Source organism: Enhydra lutris, unplaced genomic scaffold (assembly GCF_002288905.1).
Source record: "Enhydra lutris kenyoni isolate GAN:26980312 unplaced genomic scaffold, ASM228890v2 scaffoldscaffold22, whole genome shotgun sequence".
Classification (NCBI taxonomy): domain Eukaryota; kingdom Metazoa; phylum Chordata; class Mammalia; order Carnivora; family Mustelidae; genus Enhydra; species Enhydra lutris.
Window position 1 is genome coordinate 3,685,486 of NW_019154106.1, and position 21,340 is coordinate 3,706,825.

Genomic DNA, 21,340 nt, shown 5'->3' on the forward strand with positions numbered 1-21,340 from the left:
CACCGGAATCCGTTCCATCACGAACGTGTAGGCTAGACATTGCCCTTGACACACGCACGGGTGTGAAGACCAGCGGAAAGCAAGCACACGGCTTCCCACCTCCAACCTTAACAAGCCACATGGCACCAGCAGTTGGGGACACTCTGCGCTCTCTCTCCTAGAGGTAACCGCTGTCCGGAACTTGCGCACTGGCTTTCCTCCTGCCTGTTGATGGCTGGAAGGTCAGCTTTTCACGGCTGCGTCCCATGACTGTCCCAGGATCCGTCATGTGACAGATCGCCATTCCGGACGCTCAGAACGTTTCCTCCTGATGCAGCCGCTGTCCCCAACAGCCCTGTCTCAGCTCACAGTTCTCCCAGGGCATCTGCCCTGGGAGTGGATCACCCTCTGGAGGGCTCCGCACACCTTCGCCTGTACCAGATAATGCCACGTTGTTTTTCCCGATCACTGATGCCCCGACAGCGGTCTCCAAGCGTCCATAAGGGCGTACAATTTTAGGGCCCTCTTGGGGGGCTAATACTTGGGTGGGTACATCCTGCTCCACCCCCCCCCCACCCCGTCGCCTGTTATCTCCCAGAGAGGCAGCCAGTGCTGGGACAGCGTGCAGCCTGGGAGGGAGGCAGGTCCGGCTTGTTCGTGTTTCCGAACAGGTGACGTCTACTCTCTGAACCTGGTCTGAAAAGGGAGAAGCGCTGCGGGGTCTTCGTCGGGCCCCCGGATGGGTAGCGCCCAGCGCAGCTCCCGGCTCCCAGGCTGAGCCCAGAAGGATCGCCGCTACCGGCCTCCTGGTGAATGCAGGGTTCTCTTCATTCACGCACTCCTTCACCCTTTACCGAGCACCTACTATTGGGGACACAGCTGTGACCGAGCCAGACCGCAGTTCCCGCCCCGCCTGGAGCGGACATCCTCGTGGGGAAGACAGAGTACGTTTGCGAACACGCAACCCGAAGAGGGTCGGGACTCCGCGTGTGTGAAAGGGACGCAGCTGCAATGTCAAATGCCACGTTTTAGTTTAAGGTTTTATTGGTGAGGAAGGTACCCCTCCCCGACGCTCAGGTGCGCGTAAACGATGGCACCGGGACCTGACCGACAAGGCCGGTCCGTTCCCCTGGCTGCAGTGATTGGTTCGGAGATGGCACGTGACCCAGGGCTCGTCCAATCAGGGGGAGCCCTGGGCTTGGGCTCTCTCTCTCCCCGCCCAGTGAGGCCACCTGCAGGGAAATGGTAGGGCCAGATCCTGGAGTGGCCTGGAGGGAAGAAGCAGGAGACCAGCACAGGGAGGGGGTAGGGCTCAGGGACACTCTTTGAGCTCCTGGAACAAACCAGACCTGACGTGAGCACTCTCTGCCTACTTCTTATTTGCGTGAGTCAGTAAGTCTCCCCCCGACTTTTTCCCTAAACGGTCTGGGTTCAGTTTTCCTTCACCTTAGGCGGAGAGGGGTCTAACTCATCCTCCGCATTGGCCACCAGGCCAGTGTGCCTTTTTAAGCCAGTCGTGTCTCTCCCCTCCTGCCATCCCTGCCTTCCAGGACAGGTTAGATCTTCCAGCTGTCCACCTCTGGGGCTTTTGGGCCCCAGAAGCCTCCTCTGTGGTGGCTCCTCCCTCACTGGGAACCCGGTTACTAGGAGGGGCTAGACCTCTGATGACAAGGGCCAGGAGGGTGGCTCTTCCTCCCCAGGGGCACACAGGAGGGCCCCCTGGCTCAGAGGTAGCCCACTGCCTGCTGAGATTCCAGCCCCTGCTGTGGTCACTGCCAAGCCGCCCACACACACTCACTTCTCTCATTCTGAGAACGTGGTTGCTGTGCACGCGTGAGAAGTTGGACAGAGAACGTGTGGCTCATTAAGTCAAAAACATATGCTATCTGTCTCTTTTCAGAAAAGTTTGCGAGTCCCTCTCCCAGGAGATGGTGGAGCCCAAGCTGTCGGAACCTGGAGCCCCCAGCCGTCGGGTGACATCCCCCCAGGGAGCATCCGCATTAGACAGGTGAGCAAGAAATCAACGTTTATTATGTCAAAGCACTGAAATGTGGCGTCCTGTTACAGAAAGTGGCATTGCAGGGGTGAGGACACAGCAGTTTGAATGGGGGGCCAGCAGCTGGGGGCCTCGGTGTCAGGGACCTGCTTCTGTTCATTCGTCCATTTGCTCAACCAGCAGCCTGAGCGCCAGTTATGTCCCCGGCACATGCTGGATGCTGGGACCGCAGTGAGTCCGGCAGGATTTCCGTCCTCATAGACCTTGCCGTTTGATGAGTTTGGGAAACTCCTTCCCACACCACCCCGCCCCAACCCCCTGCTCTGGTCTCGGCTTCCACCATGAGATGAGGCATCTTTCTAGAGGCCCAGACTCCTCTGATCCTCTGTGATTGTCCAAAGCAGGGACTGTGGATTGACTTGTGCCCCCCAAAAAGACATACTCAAGTCCTAACCCCGTACCTTGAAAGGTCAGCTTATTCAGAAACAGGGTCTTTGCAGATAGAATGGGTACATTAAGATGGAGTCACACTGGATCAGGGAGGGGGCATCGTCCAATGACCAGTGTCCTTATATGAGAAAACAGGGACACAGAGACACACAGACACACGTGAAGATGAGGAGGGAGATGGGGGGACACAGCTACAAGCTAAGAAATGCCTAGGATTGCCAGCAACCCCCAGAAGCTGGGAGAGGCAGGAAGGTCCCCCCTGCAGCCTTCCGAGAGAGAGCATGGCCCAGCCAATACCTTGACTTTGAACTTCTGGCCTCTAGGACTGTCAGAGAATACATTTCCATTATCTTAAGTTTGCGGTCACTGGTTACGGCCATCCCGGGACCCAAGTTCTGTGGCCCATAGAAAAATCTGGGACTCCACAGCCCCAGAGCTGAGCAGGGTTGACGGGTCCTCGTTCATAATGTCCCTCTGGGAAGGACCCACCCGAAGAGACTATGAGTCTCATCCTCCAGTATCCGATCTCCCCTGGGGGACCCCTGGGTGGAATTCATGGGGCTTATGAACTAGGAAGAGAAAGACACGACAGATTGATTAAATTCACCAGTTCCTTCATTTCTGACACGCAATGCGTCGACGACACCATGGGCCATGTTGCCCCGAGGACCCGCGGGGATGTTTGTGTCATCCCACGGCTCTATGCTCTTGAAAGGCCGATTTCCCCCAACGTCACTTCTGAATGATGGTGGTGGTTGGACCTGCCAGGCGTCTTGCTTTCTACAGTATCTATAAAGAAGCACGGGTTCTCCCAATTCACAAATTCACTTTTCAAATACATTTTGATGGCTGCATTTTGGTCTAATTGGTGACCCCCATCAGCGGGCGTACCTTAACTTTAAACACTGACCCCTGTCATTCAGAGAACACGTCCTCGCCCGATCTGGGTCGTCCTGCTCTGCCCTACGGGACTGGAATTCTCAACCTTGAGCTGGGCCTGTGGCCTCTGGGTTAGGACGACCCCTCCCCATCCCCCAGCTCAGCCTCCCAGGGAGCCACACAGCCAGGGCAGGAGCAGAGAGACCTGCGCGATGTGATCCGAGGAGAAACAGGGGTCCTTGGTGTGGGCTGGCGCCCATGTGTGCCCCCCACTGTTTGACCCACGGTTGTGCGGCTGCTCCGTCTTGTCATGTACAACTGAGGACGAAATGCCGGGGGTGGGGGGGTGCAGACAGCCAGGTGGAAGGAGCCAGGCCTCTGGGGTTCCCTCGGGGCTAAGCCACTGTCCCCCTGACCAACGCTTTCGTGAGACAGAAACACACTTCTGAAATTAAGTCTTGCTCATTTTGGAGACTTAAAAGAGCAAAACCAAAACAGAACTGAAGGCCATTCAGTGCAGAGGCTCAGACAGGGGCCCAACCCCCCTTTCGGAAAACGGGTGATGCTGGGACGGGGCTCGACCCCACCTGCTTGCCTTCTTCTCTGCGGCTAAAGCTCTCTTCATTCTCCCAAGCCCCACTTGCTCTGGCCTTTGGACCTTCCAGTGGGCGCCAGGAGCTGACAGTAGCGGGCTCCTCCAGGGAAGTCTCCAGCTGACGCCCTTGCTCGGGGCAGGGTGGGTGGGGACATGCCCTCTGAGGCCTCCCCGGCACCCAGGAGTGGGAGGCAGCAGGGGGTGCCCTACTGGCAAGGTGGGAACCCCGCCAAAAGCATAAGCCACCAGCCATGAGGATGGAAGTTTCTTGGCAACAAGTCCCAAAGCACAGACGATCTGGGGCAGCTCTCACCAAGAACCAGAGCTCCCCTCCTCCTCCCTTGAACCTGGGCTGGCCTGGACTTGCTCAGACCAAGAAGACAGTGTGGTAGAAGTGACCCGAGGCCGCTTCCAGGCCTGGGCCTTCGCAACCTGCCAGCTTCCACTGCCCTTCTCTTGGGGCCCAGAGCCACCGGGTCGAGACCCAGCTGCCCAGCTGGGAGGATCGTTCGGCAAGAGAGCGGCACCCAGGCAGCCCCCTGCCTGCTCAGGGGAAGCACCCGCCATGTAGGTGAAGCCATCCCGAGCGTTCCAGCCCCAGTGGGGCTCCTCCGGAGAGGCACCCCCGTGGGCCCAGCCCACGGCGCAGAGTGGAAATGAGCCGGCCCTCTGAGCCCCGTCGGGACTGCACCAAGGGGAACACGTAGACGCTGGGCTGTGGGGTGCTTTGTCAGAGTGAGATCGCAGAAACACCAGTCGTCCCAAATACCCCCAGACGTTCGGGCAGGAAGTCGAAGAGACGGTGATTTTGTCCGGCCTCGGACACCACCGCTGAGTACGTCTGGCCCCTCCCCGGTCCCATTGCCAAGGCCATCCGCGCCCCTCCCTGTAGACACTCCTTATGGCGGGAAGGCGGTTTGCTGAGCGCAGAACCAGGTCCTCACTGGACAGAGCAAACCTTCCCCCTCGGGCAGGACGCTGATGCGGGAGGCTGGTGTAGCTCATCTTCGAGTGGGGAGCCCCGAGAGGGTTCCCGGGCGTCCCAAGACGTCAGGACTCCCCAGAGAGAGGCCTTTCCCTCGCCCACATTCCATTTGGAGGAGAAGGAAGTGGTTCTAAGGAAAGCCCTGGAAAGGCCGCGGGAGAGGCCAGCAGAGCCTTGGGCGGGCGAGAAGGGAGAATTTCTTCTGCAAAAGGTCACTGGTCTTCTGCATTCCTTCACCGAGTCCGCACCCGCCGGCAGCCCTCTGAAAGGTCCTTATTCTTCTCTTGGCACCACCCAGGCTGTCCCACTGTGCCACAGGGTGGACTCCGGGTGCGGCGGAGGAAGGGGTCCGGCTTGCCTTTCCTCCCCGTCTCCTGATGCGTTGTTGGTGTTTGGGCAGTTAATCGGGGCCCCGAGGCCAGGGCTGTGGACCTCTGCAGTACCTCCCGGAACCTCCGCTGGCCCCCACAGGAGGAACGGGAGCACTCACGGGGGCGTGGTCAGGGCCTCGGAGCCGTGGGGAGGGTGGGGACTGGCTGGCAGAGAATGTCCAGGCTGTGCCTGGTGTGGCTGTCCTTCCTCCCGGGGACCCTGGCCGCTCCAGAGACATCTGGTCAACGGAGGCCCAGTGGCTTCACAGGCTCTTCTCACACTCAGCTGCCCAGCCCCCCCGGGAGCTGCCCCCCCCCGCACCCCTCACACACACTGGGGATCCCTATCACGGTCTCCAGGGAAGCGGGAGACACCCGGGCACAGATCTCAGTCCCTTTGTCTTGCACTTCCTCTCCCGGGGGCCTGGGCAGGTCCTCAAACCCCTCTGAGCCTCAGCTTCCTGATCTGTGAAATGGGCACAGCTTATCCCTGTCTAGTGTGTTGTTGAGAAAATTCAGGAGCCTGTTTCAAAGGGCCTGCCTGCTTGGGGGACCTGATACCAGGGAGCAGTGGTCAGTGATCTGCCATTTCTAGGTGGTGCCTCCAGGGTCTGCTGGGGGTGGCTGGGTGGAAAACCCCGCAGAGACCTGGGTTCCCCCCATTTGTAGGCGTCCTGCCCCGGTGAGCCGCAGAGGCCGCCCCAGCTCCCCCTTCACATGTGTCTGACACTTCGGCTGCCACTTAACATCAGAAAGTTTATTGCAATCCCAGGGGCTCTGCTCTGCCCTGATGGGCTGGTCTCGGGGGTGGGGGGAGGGTCCTGCCCTTTGAAGAGTCTTTATGTTAATCGTGGTAATGGATAAGTGAAGCCCCCCCACCCAGGATGTAATCAAATTTAACCTGGAAAACAAATTATTTTCAGCCAAAACAAATCACTTTCAATCACAGAGCACCCCAAGACCACAAAGCCACTAAAGGCTCAGGGAAGAGGCTGGGACAGGGGGACCTCAACTGGTCCCTAAGTCTGTGGGACGTGGGCTGATCACAGGCCACCCAGTGGCCAGGCTGCCTTTGCCTTGAGACCCTCCAGCAGCAAGGTGGGTTGGGGAGACCCTGTCCTACTCCAGCGGAAGAGAGAGGCCTTCCTCTGGGGCTCAAGGGTCCCAAGGGTGTGGATGCGCGCGTAGGGATGCCAGCTGCGTCCACTGGCCACTCGTCTTGTCAGCTCTGCCTAGGGCATCCTCTCTGTGCGTGGAGACAGACGGGGACCTTTCCCTGCGGGCATGGTGTTTGCCGGGGGGGGGGTCACACGCGCAGCCCTGGACAGCAGGTGCTCTGATCCCTGCTTTGCAGCCAGAGAGCACCCGGGCTCACTGCTTAGCACACCAAGAGGCTGACCGACTCGCCCTGGTCTCAGCGTGGAAGTTCCATGTCCCAGGGAGCCCCTCAGTGGGTGACCGGAGTGACGGCTGCAGAGCGGCAGAGCTGGGGCTCATCCCTTTTCCTCTGCTCTGCGCCCACCTCCCTCTCCCGTCCTTCCGTTCATCCGGTCAGGAAGCACCCAGTGCTGGCTCACTGTGTGCCCCAGCCCACCCAGGCCCTGAGTTCCCTGGGGACAACCCCCCCTCGTGCCATCCCGTCATCCCCCACCATGGACTGCAGGACATGCTCCGGTCCTGCCCCTCTCCCCTGGTCTAGCCCTGCGAGCAGCAGACGTGCTCCGAGGTGCCCACGTCAGACACCACTTAGCCCCTGACCTCAGTCCTCCAGCTGGTCCTTCACAACAGTGCCACGAGGCTGGGGTCTCTGTGGACCCCCCCAGCCCAGGCCAGCGCCTCCCCAGGACCCCGAGCCTGTGTGCTGCCCCTTCCCAGCCCTTAGCTTGAGAGACCCTCCCCGTCCGTCCACCATCAGAGCCTCAGTGTCCATCGGCCCCTGTACGTGCACCTCCTCCCTGTGGATCCCCTCTCTCAGCCCCCCAATGCCTCTTGGGCTGGACCCTCTGGGGACCTCAGAGCAAAAACCAGCACCCTTTCTACTCTTTCTCTTTCGTCGCCTTCAAGACTGCATGAGGTCTACCCCCCACCCACACTGTCCCACCTCCCCTACATCCTCTCCCCTGGCTCCTTCCCACCCCTGGACTTCTGGGCTTCCCTGGAGCCCACTGCACGAGGGCCCCAGGGCACCTCCCTCCTTTTCTGCCGCTTTCTACCCAGCGTTTCCCAGCTGGGGGCCCGCAGGACTCCGGTGGAGAGGGAGCAACTCCCTTGGGCGTATTAGTGCCCAGGTGGAGGAGGCCTCCTGGTGAGGAGGACCCAGCTGCAGCCCTGGCCACCTGTGTGTGCGAGCCACCTTGGGGAGCCCAGTGGCCCCGTGAGCCCCTGCCAGCCAAGTCCCCGAGTCCCGGGCACATGGTGTCCGGTGGCAACACGGTTGTTGGGAGGCGCTAGGTGTGGGGGGTGGCCCTGTCTGTGTGTGGCACGCACTGTGTATTGTTTGTGTCTTCTGGTTCTACAACACATGAGTGTGGGTGTACATTCACACTCAGTCTTACCCAGGCCAGTCTCACACTCACACCCATCACACTCCATGTCTCACGCAGGTGCACGCACACAGACACACGGGCGTGGACTCGCACTCCTGCACACACCCATACCCCAGCAAAGTTACACGCGGGCACATGCACGCAGACACACAGGCGTGGATGCGTACTCCCACATACACCCGCGCCCCAGCGCAGTCACACACGGGCACACGGTTGTGGACTCGCACACACGCGCGGTCATACCCAGGCCCACGGGCACTCCCACACATACCCGCACCCTGGCGCAGTCACATGTGGGCACACGGGCACGGACTCCCACTCCCGCACACATGTGCAGTCACACGCGGGCACGTGGGTGTGGACTCGCACTCCAGCACACACCTGCACCCTGTCGCAGTCTCACACCGGCACACGCTAGAGTTGAAGCTATGTTCCAAAGGCCTCTGCTTTGTTCCCTGTGAGCGAGGGGAGCCTCAGGCTGGTGGGCGCGTCCTAGAGGGCCCTTGCGGGTGTCGGGATGACATGGCCCTACAGAGACTCGGGAAGAATGCCCCTGCAGGCATTCGGGGCACCGTGAGCCCCAGGGAATTGGGGTGCGGGGGGCCTACAGTCACCCTCAGCAGCTGCAGGTAGGGGCATAACAGGCCTCCAGGCTCCCTGATGCCAGGAGAGGAGGCCCCGCCCACCCCTGCTGAGCCCCGTGACCAGCGCGACAATCTCATCTGTCTCCTCTGCTCATCTTCTGCTTCTCTGACTCTCAAACGGCCTCTTAATTGGCCATTTGGCCCCTAAATTAGGGGTGATTAGGATCAGCCCCCAAGCAGCATTTCAGATGGCGGCTGGAGGTCTGAAGCCCCTCCTTGGGGTCCCTGGATCCTTTGACTTGGTCACCTAGAGGTCAGCCCTCTGTGCCAGCATGGGTGCCTGGGCAGCCTCTGACCTTCAGCTCTTAAACTGGACCATGGCGATTCAGAGCCGAGGCCCTCAGGAGCTACCCAGCGCCGTGTGAAGAGAGGGCCTTCACATGCCTGGGGCTTCCAGAACGTCCTGTCAGGGCCAGCGTTCTGCTGGTCACCGTTTCCTTGTTGGCTCCTGGTGTCCACAGACCCGTGCAGACCCGCTCAGCCAGGACCACAGTGGCCTCCTGGCTGCGAGGCTCAGCTGGCAGGAGGCAGGTGCCACTGCTGGATTCCACCTGTCTTCCTTGCTGTTGGACCTGGCAGGTGTGCACACCCAGGTCCCCAGACGGCGGGAGACCCCAGTGTCTGTGATTCTGCTGTGCTGCCCTGAGGGTGCCCTGACATGGGACCGTGATGTTTCTACAGGCGGGAGGGAGAGCATCCCCGCTCCGGGGGTCTGCACTGTGGTATCTCCCCAACCCCCAGCCCAGCCCCACATGCAGACCCCACTGTTCTGGCTTCCTTCCCCCTTGAGGAAGTCATAGACCCCTTTGAGAATCTGATGAAAGTGATATCAGGCTGCTCGGAGAAGGGCACACACATGTGTGAGGGTGCATCTCATGCATGGGTCTGGGAAGGTCTGCCTTGGACAGTTGTGCAGGTTGTGCCCTACACAAGGGCTCCTCCTGACTAAAGTCTAGCTTGCCCACCAAGCCAGGTGCCAGGATGCAGGGTTGTATCTGCTCAGAGCAAGGGGGAAACTTGAGACTTCTCAGTGGCACTAAAATGCTTTCTAAGCTCTGGGACCAGCCAGCCCTGGTGAGAGGAGGGGCTGGGTCCCAAGTCCTTTTCAGCGGCAACATAGATAATGGCCTCGGGATAGGGTGGGGGGGATCCAGGCTCGTGCTCTGGGCGTCAGTTTCCCCCTTGGAAACACGCATTTCGAAGCTCCCTCCATTCTGTAGATGCCAGGACCGCCAGGGCGCACGCAGTAGGTGCCCCATAGCATGAGGTGGGCTGCTGCGGCCGCCTGTGGCATCGGGACGCTGCTGGAGGCGGGTCTGCTGGAGGGGCAGGCGGAGCAGGTGGAAGCTGGTGCCTGCGCGGCTACCTCAGCCTCTCAAACACTCAGAGGCCAGTGCCCGTGACAGCTGGAAGGTGTCGGTGCTTGATGTGGCCCGTCTGATGTGTGTGCCCTTTGCTGGGGGCCTGCAGAGCATCAGCGCGAGCACCCAGGAAGGAGCCCCGTCCCCCACGAGGCTCCCAGTCATGCACCCCTCAGCGTCCTGCAGCCCTGGGGGGGGCCCTACAACCGCCCACTCTCCTGGGCAGGTCCTCCCTCGGGGAAGCCCCCAGGGGCCATAGCGCTGTGGAATGCTGCACCTCTGGAGGGTAATAGCCCCCCATGAACCAGCCAGCATTGTTCCTGGGCCTCCCAGCTGCCTCCCACCTCAGGGCAATTCACGGGGTCACGAACCGCCTCGAGGGTGCAATTCGCTGCCCGGGTGTAAACGGGCTCCCAATGTGCTTTACAACCTGCTTGTAGCACCGAGGAGGGGAGCCCCACCCCCACCCCCGCCCCGGGAGAGCCTCGGGCCCCTGGTGGCCCTGCCATTTGGCACCCAGGCTGGGGACAGGCAGGGAAGGCCAGGTCCTGCCACCTGGAGCCCCGAGCCCGTCTACACTGCTTTCTGGGTCAACTATGGTCGTTCTTGAAGTAAAGCCCCCAGGTGCTCGGCTCTCCAGGAGAGGCGTGTGAACCCCCCTTCCAGGTAACCCCGTCAGACCTCTCTGCTCTGGGCTCCGTAGGTGTGGGAGGTGGGTCATAAAAGCTCCTCTTCAGAACTCTTGTGAGGCTGAAACCCGCTGACAGACATCAAGCCCTCGAGTGGTCGTGAGTTTATCGGCACGATGGTGGGAATGACCCCCATGCCACCTTCCGGGGGTCAGCGCAGCTGCTCTCTGCAGCTCCTCGCAGAAGCCTTTGCCTCTTTCCACGGTGGGACACAGCACACAGGCTGAAAAGGGCACGAAACCCACAGCACAGCTTTGTGAAGAATTTCAAAGCCATGACGCCCCGAACCAGCAGCCGGGCCAGAGGCGGACGGGCTTGGCGTCCAGAGCCTCCCTCCCGCTCCCCGGCCCCAGCCCGGCCCCTGTCCTTGACTGTCCCAACTCCTGCAGATGGTTTCCTTGCATGGACGTGGACAGGTCTCTGAAAGTCATTGTTCCCCTGTGCCCCCGGGAACTGTGTTCACGCAGCCGCACGAGCTTGTGGTGCGCGCTGTGCTTTGCTGCGTAATATTCTACTGTGCGACCGCACCACGGTTCACGCGCCCACGCCCCCCGGCGGGGGACATCCAGACTGTTTGGGTGGCGGCTGTAGGAACGTGGCTGCTCGGGAGTGATGGGTCGGGAGGGAAATCGGGGCCTGCCGTGGCGTGAGGCTGCTGCTCCCCGAGAGTTTCCGCTTTACCAAATGATGCTGCGTGGTCATAAGCCGGCATCTGTGTGTGGCCCTTTGAAAGCCAGAGGAGGGTCCCTCTGTGCCCACACAGACGTAACACCAGAAGGCTTTCCCATAAGGGCTTAGCATGCAGAGAACGTTTCAGAAAGGAGACGGCGTATGCCCCAATCTGTCAGCAGGGAGACTGCTGGGAAGGGGGCGCTGCTTGCTTGCATTGTATCTTGTGTCTTCCTCTCTCGTTCGGGTGGGCCCTACGCAGGTGTCGCTTGGAAGCCTGGTCTTATAGAGCACAGAGACCTTCTGTAAACACAGCCTCGCCTCTGCGCCCTGGCACGGCTGCCCGTGGCTTGGGTGCCAACCCCTGGCGGACAGTTTGGACACTGACGGGGGTTTCCATGGTTCACTAGGATAAGCAGAAGTGGGACCAAGTTGCCTGTGTGCGCGTGTTTACGTGCTTATGCGATCGTTCCCTTCCTTCCAGCCACGTTTGATTAAAACCAGGATAAAACTAGTGCAAGGTCTCTGGAGAATATTTGGGAAGTAGGAAGAAAAGGAAGAAGAAGAAGCCTGGCAGAGCCTCCTGTGAGCCCCTCTTCCCACTGTGGCCTGTGAACACCCCCACCCCCCAGCGCCCTCCTCCTCATACTCGCCCTGAGTGGGAAGCACCCCCCACCCACGCTTCTGCATTGGGGGTCCATGTTTTGAGCCCCACGGTCTTCCCTTGGCTGCTCAGAACCCAGGCACGGAGGGGTTCTGGAAACCAAGACAATCATCTCAGTCCTTCCCCCTGGTTAGAGACAGGCCAGCCGTGCCTCATCTCTGACTGTGCGCCCGAGCGGGGCCTGTATCCTCTTGCCTCTCCTGCCCCCCACCTGCCTGCCTTTCTCCATCACAGGTGGCAGAGCCGGAGCGGGGTGCACGCAGCAAAGGCGGTCTGTCCACTGCTTCTCCTTGGGAACCCCGGGCTATCCCGAGCTTGGCGAAGTTTCTCTTTCTCTGACATCATTCCCTGCGTGGCCCCTAACTCAAATGATGCAGAAAATATTTACTGAGAAGCAAGGACAGACGTGCGGAGCGTGGTAGCAGGTGCTGGAGAAACAGTGGTATTTGGGGCGGGCCTACTGTGTGCAGATCATGGCGCGGGGCACGCAACTCTTCGGAGAAGGCCTGTTTCCCGGTAGAGGAAACCGAGGCTCAGGGTCCGGGGAGTATCACAGAGCAGGTCAACGTCAGACCCGGGAGCACGCAGCGTGGGCCTGGCCCTGACCCTCGGGATTCTCCCCTTCCCCCGGGGGGACCACAGGTGGCAAACCCCAATTTGTTCCCTGCCCATTAACAACCCCGACCTCTGAACCATACTGGGCGTCAAGGAATTAGAGCAGAGATATGCCACCTTTTGGGAGCTGACACCCCTATTCTTATTTAATTCCAACCCGCCTCCCTCAGTCCCTCCAAGTGTCAGCTGGCAAACATCTGTCCCGTAAATCAAAGCGCTCACAGACTCGCTGGGTTTGACGGGTCTCTGAGAATTTCATGGAGCCCTTTGGAGAAGGCACCACTGGGAGCTGCGAAAGCATTTGAGAAAGTTAAAAGCCTTCTTGGCTCGCACAGAGTGGCCCAGCGAGTCTGGCTCGGTGAGGGGGTCCCAGCCTTGGGGGGCTGGCCGGCCAAGTGCCCCGAGGCCAGCGCCTCTGACCCCCTCCGGGAACTCGGGGAAGGTTCTGGCTGGAGAAGCCTGCGTGGAAGGCCACTGTGCAGGGCTCCAGGGATATGTTGGGGTGGAAGGTGACCCTCGGGGACCTGTCAGTGCCGTCTGTGCACCTTTGACCGCTGGAGCCGCACGGACGTCCCTGTGTGTGGTCACTCACTGTCAACGCGCTGTTTCAGCAACCGAGCAGAGTCACCCAGCAACGCCGGAGGCATCCTCCGTCTGTGGCCCCCAGGGGGAGTCTAAACGATACTGTTGCCAGCTTAGTGACCTGTGTTGCAATTATAAGAGGGACCCCTTTCCAGTGCAGGGAATGTAGGGAAAAGCAGAGAAGTATAAAAGAAGAAATAGGTGAATGCCCTTACTTTTAAAAAATGTACCTGTGTGTATGTTTTTGCGTTTTTTTTTTCTTTTTCTTTCTTTTACACAATCACATTTTATTCTATATTTGGTTTGGTGCTGGTGCCCTGGTTTTTTTGTTTGTTTGTTTTTGTTTGTTTGTTTGTTTTTCACTCAGCTTTAGATGGTGACAATTTGAGGCGGGGGCACAAGTGCTTGGGTAGATCCCTGCCCCCCTCAGCCCCCCACCCCCGCTTCCTTTGACCCATTCATTCCTTGTCATTGATCCTTTGCCTTTTTCCCTATTTCAGACTCATGGACTCTCTCCTGAGGCCTCGCCCGCTGTGGGAAGCCAAGGCCCCGCTTCCTTGCACGGGGTCTTTCCTGGTGGGAAGGTACCAGGGGGGTTCCAGGGCCCAGGTTGGAGGGGAGTGGGGGGGCACAGGGGACTGGGGGGGCACTTTGCAATCCTGCCAGGCTGGTGGGAAACCAAGGCCTAAGAGCCCCATTTGGCCCCAGGGTGCCTGGAGGGGTGCCTTAGAGAACCAAAAGCCGGGCAGTGTTCCTGGCCCTCTGCTGGGGTGACCGCCCGAAGCCAGCCTCAGGGGCATCTGGGCCTGCTAGCCCTCCCCTCCGGGAGCCCAGAGGACTCCCATTCTGCCACCCTGCTACCCACGACTGTGCTCCCCCGTCTCTGCAGGAGGACTCTCGGGCACCAGCCGCCCAGGCAAAGAAGGAGCATTTCTGTTGGGCGTTGACTGATGGAGACGGCAATGTGTCCCCAAGGGGCGTGTCCACCTGAACCCAACGGCTGTGACCTTATTCGGAGAAGGGGTCTTTGCTTGTGTAGTTAAGTGAAGGATCTCACGATGAGGCCATTCTGGCTTATCGGAGTGGGTGGGTGGGGGGCTATACCCAGCGACAAGAGTCCCTGTAAGACCCGGGGACGGAGATCTGAGACAGCGAGGGAAGAGGAGGCTGTGTGGAGGCAGAGTGGAGGCTGCAGGGGTGCGGCCACGAGCCCAGGGGAGCTGGGAGAACCCTGCAGCTGGAGAAGCAAGGAGAACGGTCCCTCAGAGTATCTGGAAGGAACCAGCCCTGCTCACATCCTGATCTGCAACCTCCAGCCTCCAGAAGGAAGACGGAGTTGGCTTCTGTTGTTTGAGCGGCCCAGTGAGTGGCCCTCTGTTAGAGCGGCCCCAGGATGCTAATGTGGGGTGCAAGGGTCCTAACTTCGAATCCCAGCCCTGATGCGTGTGGGCTGTGTGGACTGGGGTGGGAAGAGCCATGCCTTCTCAGTCGGGAGATGGGAGGACTTTAGGTCACACAGGCACATAGTAGGTGTTCAGGAAATGGCCATAGCTGTTCTCAAAGATGCTGACCGTTGGTGGGCTGGGGCCATTTCAAGTCAAAGAGCATGGGATGCCACATCCCTGTCCCTTGGAAAAGTCCCATGTGACCTGATGGGAGGTAGGCGGTAGTGGTGCCAGGACGTGGGTGGTCTCTGGGGCCTCAGCTGTGCCCCCGCCTGGCAACACACTCCATACCAGAGAGGGGCAGATTTGCTGGAGGGAGCTGGCCACGTTTCACCAAGGACATCACATGAACACATTCTGGGTCATTGGTCCCAAGTGTAAGATGGATACCAAGACACCAGCTGTCTCATGAGGAAGCTTCTAGAAGGAGGCCTTAAAACAAAATCATGGCAGGGTGACTGGGTGGCTCAGTGGGTTAAGCCTCCACCTTCGGCTCAGGTCATGATCCCAGGGTCCTGGGATCGAGCCCCGCATCAGGCTCTCTGTTCAGCGGGGAGCCTGCTTCCCCCTCTCTCTCTGTCTGCCTCTCTGCCTACTTGTGATCTCTGTCTGTCAAATAAATAAAATCTTAAAAAAAAATCATGGCAATGAGACGCCAATGATGGGAGAGGAAGGTCTGCCCATGAGAGGCCAGGTTTTCTACACCGAGTGACCTGTCCCTATCATTGCCTGGTCAGTGTCTCTGAAGTGCACACCCCACCCCGTTATGGATCCCCTCAGGACGCAGGCCCGCCCGGCTAGCTGAGCCGCAGACTGCCAAGGGGTGGACAGAAGTCAAGTTCACTTCTGCCCTAGCCACGGACCCTGGAGAGTGAGCCCACGGCTCTGCTGGCAGCTCAAGGTGCAGCCACCTTGCTGGACCCCTGCGGTGGCCACCCCCAGGGTCAGCCACTGGAAGTCCTGCCCAAGGACCACTGAGCACAGAGCAAGGCAGGCGATGAGTTTCGCGCAGCGAGGAGAGGCCTGTGCGTAGGGAATGTGATGTCCAACAGCCTCCAGGCCTGGCCTCGGGCTCAGAGGAGCCAGTCCATCCACAGGGCTGCCTCCTGGCCTCCCGGGGTCATGAGCATCCTGGAGAATGTGTTGAGAACTGTCTGTAGGGCCCAGAAACCTTGACATGAGATACCAGGAGCTCACAGACCCGAATTAACACGGGGGGCTTTGAGACTTGAACGGGGCGTAGGAGTGGATATTTGAGGGAAAGGGCAAGAGTGGGAGCAGGTGCATGGACCAAAGGGGACACGGGGGGGTTGAAGTGAAGGAGAGGAGGGGGCATGGGTTGGGAGCACCCAACCTCCACTGGTGAGGACCAGCTGGCTGTCCTCGGGCCTCAGTTTCCATGTCTGTAGAACGGGGCTGGGGAGATGTGGCACACAGCCTAGGTCAGGCCCCCGTACACATGTCACCTCCTATACCGCGGGGCCCGGGGTGGGGGAACAGGAATCAGATGGGGGACAAAGGGGCAGGGGGAGGAGTGTCACCTGAGAGATGATAGGTCATCCCAGAATGGAGGGCGGGGCCACAACAACCCTGGGGGGTTGGGCAGGGACCCAGAGGCAAGAGGAGCTGGTTGGCAGCATCAGAGTCTGGACCAGCCCCAGACAGGGCTTTGGGAAGAGGTTCCTTCTTGTCACAGCTTAAGCACGAGAGGTCTGGGTTGGGGCTGAGGGATCCGCCCTCCAGGGGTACAGGGTGTCGGGTCCAGATCCTGTGGGCCTGGCCCACCTCGGGGCCCCGGGAGCCTGGGGTGCTCCCCGAGCTTCTCCTTCTCTGCAGAGTCTCCTCCCATTTCCTGGATGGGGAAGCCGGGGCAAGAGCTTGTCCCAAGGCCCACAGCAGGAGCCTTTGGAAGGAATCTCCAACCCCCTCAGTCTGTGGTATGTGCGGCCAGAAACCCTAGCCGGAACTGCGCCCCGAGCATCTGTCTAAATGCCTCAAAACAGAAATACCTCTGGTCTCCGCTGACCTGCTAGAAAGGCAGGGCTGGGAGCCTGCGGGGCTGAAGTCACTACTCTCCGGGCCTTCTGCCCTTCCTCCCTTCCTTCTCTCCTCCTTCCTTAACCCACAGGAACCGAGCAGTCCCCTGCCGGGCCTGGGCACACTCCCTGCCACCGAGTGCACGGACACCGGGCAGAGGCAAGTGCCAAGCAAACTGCGTCCGTCATTCTGACTGTCCTGTAAGTGCTGCTGAGGGACGAGGGTCTTTTCTGAGCTTTCCTTTCCTCGTCTGTATCATGGAGACCGGATCCTTGCAACGGCTGCTGTGACACCCACAGGTCACACACGCATGCACTCGTGCACACCCTCTGAGGTGTGCACACACTCATCCCCATGCATACACTCGAGCACGCTCTTAAACTCACACGCCTGTGAGGGTTGCTCACCTGCACACGCCCCCATGCACACTCACGGGTGCACACACACGTATGTGCACACACGCACACAGGCACACGGGAACTGACTCAGAGCGGGCACATTCAGCCAAATGGTGACGTCATCGGTGGTGACAGTAAAACAGTGCAGAACATTCTGGCATGTCAGGCTGGAGCTGGACTTCTCTAGATCTTTGTTCCTAAAAGGGCTGTTCCCCGGGACCAGGTGCAGGTTTGCTCCTTAGTCCCACACAAGAGCCACACTTCACATTCGGTGCTGAATTCCCAGTGCAGGACAAGACCCACCTACTGAGTCCGCAAAAATCATTTCCCAGGGGCGCCTGGGGGGGCTCAGTGGGTTAAGCCTCTGTCTTCGGCTCAGGTCATGATCTTAGGGTCCTGGGATCGAGCCCCGTATCGGGCTCTCTGCTCAGCAGGAAGCCTGCTTCGGCCTCTCTCTCTGCCTGCCTCTCCACCTACTTGTGATCTCTGTCTATCAAATAAATAAATCTTTTAAAGAAATCATTTCCCATTAAAAAAAAAAAAGGCATTGCATATAACCCAAAGGAAGCTACCAACGGACAAAAGACTGAGTCACTCACTATCTACTTGCACAGACTAGGATGGGGGGGGGCGGTGGGGAACATTCCCAAGGGAATGACAAGCCTTTGGGGTCATTCTCCAGGGAATGGCTGCCTCGGAAAATATGTCCCCTGCCTGTGACATCAGGGATGCAACATGACTCCCGTTTATCTAGGAGACACGCCCCAAAAGACCCAAAATAGCCAGACTTCTTCTCCACACCCTACTTGGGGCTGCCACTGTGGGTGGGCCACGTCGCGTCCCAAGCCTTGGCTTCCTGCTCTGGAAAATGGGACTGGTGACAGTAACCGCATGCGTCCATGGCCCTCTCGCGGAGCTTCCCCTGGACCGTGGCTGGGGGCCGTGCTTGCATCACGAGGACCTCGCTACGTAACCGTGGCGCCAGCATCCAGCCCGGAAACTTAACCACACACCTGTTAACTGACCGATGACAGTCCATATTCAGATGTCCCTGAGCGTCCCAGCGATGTCCCTTGGAGCAGTTTATGTCCCTGCTACTGTTAAAAATTGAGCCCAAATTCACATAATACAGCGTCAAGCATTTTATTTATTTATGTAAAGATTTTTTTAGAATTATTTTTGTATTTTTTAGAAAAGATCTATTTGAGAGAGAGAGCGAGTGTGCATGGGGGCAGGGAGTGGCGGAGGGAGAGGGAGAGAGAGAATCTCAAGCAGACTCCCCGCTGAGCGTAGAGCACACTGCGCGCTCGATCTCATGACCTTGAGACCACAACCTGAGCTGAAATCAAGAGTTGGACACACCCAAGTGCCCCCCACTTTTTAAAAATTTTTAAGTAATCTTGACATCCAGTGTGGGGCTCGAACTCACAACCCTGAGATCAAGAGTCACACTCCACCAACTGAGCCAGCCAGATGCCCCTGGTGTCAGCCGTTTTAAAGCGTAAAATTCAGCGTAGCACTTAATGCCTTCAAAGCTGCCCTAGAAGGACACTCCTTACCGTCAGCCAGTTTGGTCAGTCCCCAGGCACCCCCTCCCCAATCCCCTGAAATAGCCAGTCTGCTCGAGCAGGTGTTTTTAATAAGGAATCCCCAGCATGTGGAGTTTTTCTTTTTGAAAAGACTTTATAACAAATCAGATGTTGCGCTTGACTCTGGTGTTCGGGGAGGGAAGGGGATGTTGCTGTGTCTACAGGGTGTGTTCTGGTTCCTTCTCTGCTGCCCACAGGCTGAATGTCTTTGGGCAAATCTTTCCCCCTCTCTGGTTCTTACTGTGTTCCTTTGCTGATTCAGGGCTTCTAAGAACTCATCTTCAAGGTCCCGTCCCACCTTAGAATGAGTAAAATGACCCGGAATCACTGGTTCCATGTCCACATAAGCTTAGCCTCTGGGACTGTCTGTCTCTGCCCGGCAGTCTCTGCCAGGGTGTGTGTGCCTTGGGGTCTCATCTGCGAGATGGGTCCACGGCCGGTGCGCGGCGCTGCCACCGAAACTCTGCAAGGAAGGGTTTTGCTAAGCAGACCCTTCTCCAGAGGTGAGGTCTTAGACGTGAGCAGTGCAGGTGCGCTGGCTCTGGTCCAGGGTGAGTGTTGCTGCCCTTCTCCTCCGGCGTCGGCGGGCTTCTCTCTGCCGCAGACTCGTCTCCAAGAGGAGTGCCAGCCTTCCCGGCGTCATGGTGAAAATGAGCGAGATAGCCTGTCTGGAAGTGCTCCTGAAGTATGCTCAGGGTGCGGGGGCGTCCTCGGGGGCGCTCCGGTTGGGTCGGGAGCGCTGCCTGTGGGGTACCACAGGGCAAGAAAAGGTCCGATGCATGAGCTCTGACCCATCAGAGGTGCTCGGAAAATGTTGGCGGATCAGTGAACAGTGAGTATCCGGCCAGGGAAGTCAGGGCGAGGTGGAAGGAAGGATGGACAGAATGCGCAAGGCAAGGACAGACAAACGGAAGAACCCGGTGCCTTCACAGCCACGTGGACACCTCACGGTTTCCTTTCAATGATGCGTGAGCTATTTCTTGGCCACTGGCTACGTGTCAGGTTGTGCTCAAGGCACTGCGGACACGGCTGCACACCGAGCAGACGCATTTGCCACCTCCACGGACACGTGTCCGGGAGGAGACAGATGGCAGAGCACTGGAGCGCAGCCCCCAGCCCCCGCGGTGCTCCAAGGGGGAGCGCTCTTGCTGTCTCGCTGGTCAGGGGCCACCGAGTCACGAGTGCTCCCACTCAGTCCCTCTGGGACTTTCCAATATCAATATTTTTAAACCTTTTTTTTAAGATTTTACTTATTTATTAGAGAGAAAGCACAAGCAGGGGGAGCAGCCTAGGGAGAGGGAGAAGCAGACCCGCTACTGAGTGGGGAGCCGGACGCAGGACTCCATTCCAGGACCCCAGGATCACGACCTGAACCGAAGGCCGACACTTCACCAACTGAGCCACCCAGGCGCCCTGCCCAGTATCAATATTTTAATGCTATAGCTTTGAGAGACATCACTGTGAGCCCAGTTCGTGTTTTCTCATTCAGCAATTTTTTTTTCTTGAGGTGACGTTTCCCATGTTCCTGCAGTCTTGGGCATTGACACACTGGGGCAGGTCCAGATGGTTTTCACTGGAACACACATCTGCCTTCATGATTAGAATTCACCTACAGAAATCAGTTTTATAGGCATGCTGGGAGGAATCCCTCTGTCCCAGGGAAAACAGCCAGCCCCCGTATTGCACATGACAGAGTGAGGCACAACCACACCCAGGCGCTGTGCTGGTGGGGGGGGACTTGGCCAGCAGGTAGGTATCAGGTCCTGGGTGGGGTGGGATACTGAGCTGGTCCCCAAAGGAGCTTCTAGTCCCAGGTCCTCTGTCATTTGGTGGGCTGCTGGTGGCTGTGACTTAAACATAGTCTCAGACCCACCTAACGAAGTCTGGAGGAAGTTGTGCCTCCCTTAGTGTGGATGGAGAAGAGTAGTTTCCCAAATTCCAGGGGAAAGCTGCCGCATTCCCCCCTCAATCCAGTGTTTGTACAGGGACTGGGACTTACCTGGGAGAAGAGACCACGGGGCTGGCATTTCCCCTCTTGACAGTGGATAGGTGTGACCTGCGTCTCCATGGATTTCCTCCCCTATGTGACCTGGGAGAGGAGACTGGAAACAACCTAATGTCCAGCCACAAGGAACATGGCAGCCCCCACAAATCTCTCAGTGTCCGTGGGGGCTGTAAAATGGGTTTAATGTCCTCGGAGATGTTCACAGTAAGTGGAGGAAAGGAGGATACAATTCAGATGTTGGCTGTTTTGGTTTTTTTTTTCCCCCAAGGTACATAATGTATATTTTTTTAAAAGTCTGAGGAAGAAATTCACCCAGATAGAAGCAGGAGCTCACAGTGCAGTCAGCGTCCGGGTTTTAGACTTGTCCCCGTTGTGGTTTTCTGTATCTTCCAAATTTTCATCCACAAACAAGTACAGCTTTTACAATGAAAATGTTCCAACTCCACTTCATTGAGGCACAACTTAAAATGCGCCCTAATTTTAAGGGTACCATTCACTGAGTTTTGACCAATGTCATTGTCCGTTATTCAGCACCTCAATCAAGAAAAGGGGCATTCCCACCAACTCAGAAAGCTTCCCCAGCCCCATCTTCCGCCTCAGGCAACTACTGATGGAGCTTTTTGTCCCTATAGACTAGGTTTGTCTTTTTTTTTTTTTTTTTTTTAGGGTTGCAACTACGTTTTAAAATAAGTACTAAACATGGCAAAGAGAGCCAGAGTAGTCTCTAAGTAAATAATAACTACCCCTCCTATTATGTGCCCACATATGCCAGGCTGTCTCTGTGTAAACATTTCTCTCTCCATCGATGGAGTTACCTTTGCTAATTCTCCCATTAACTCAT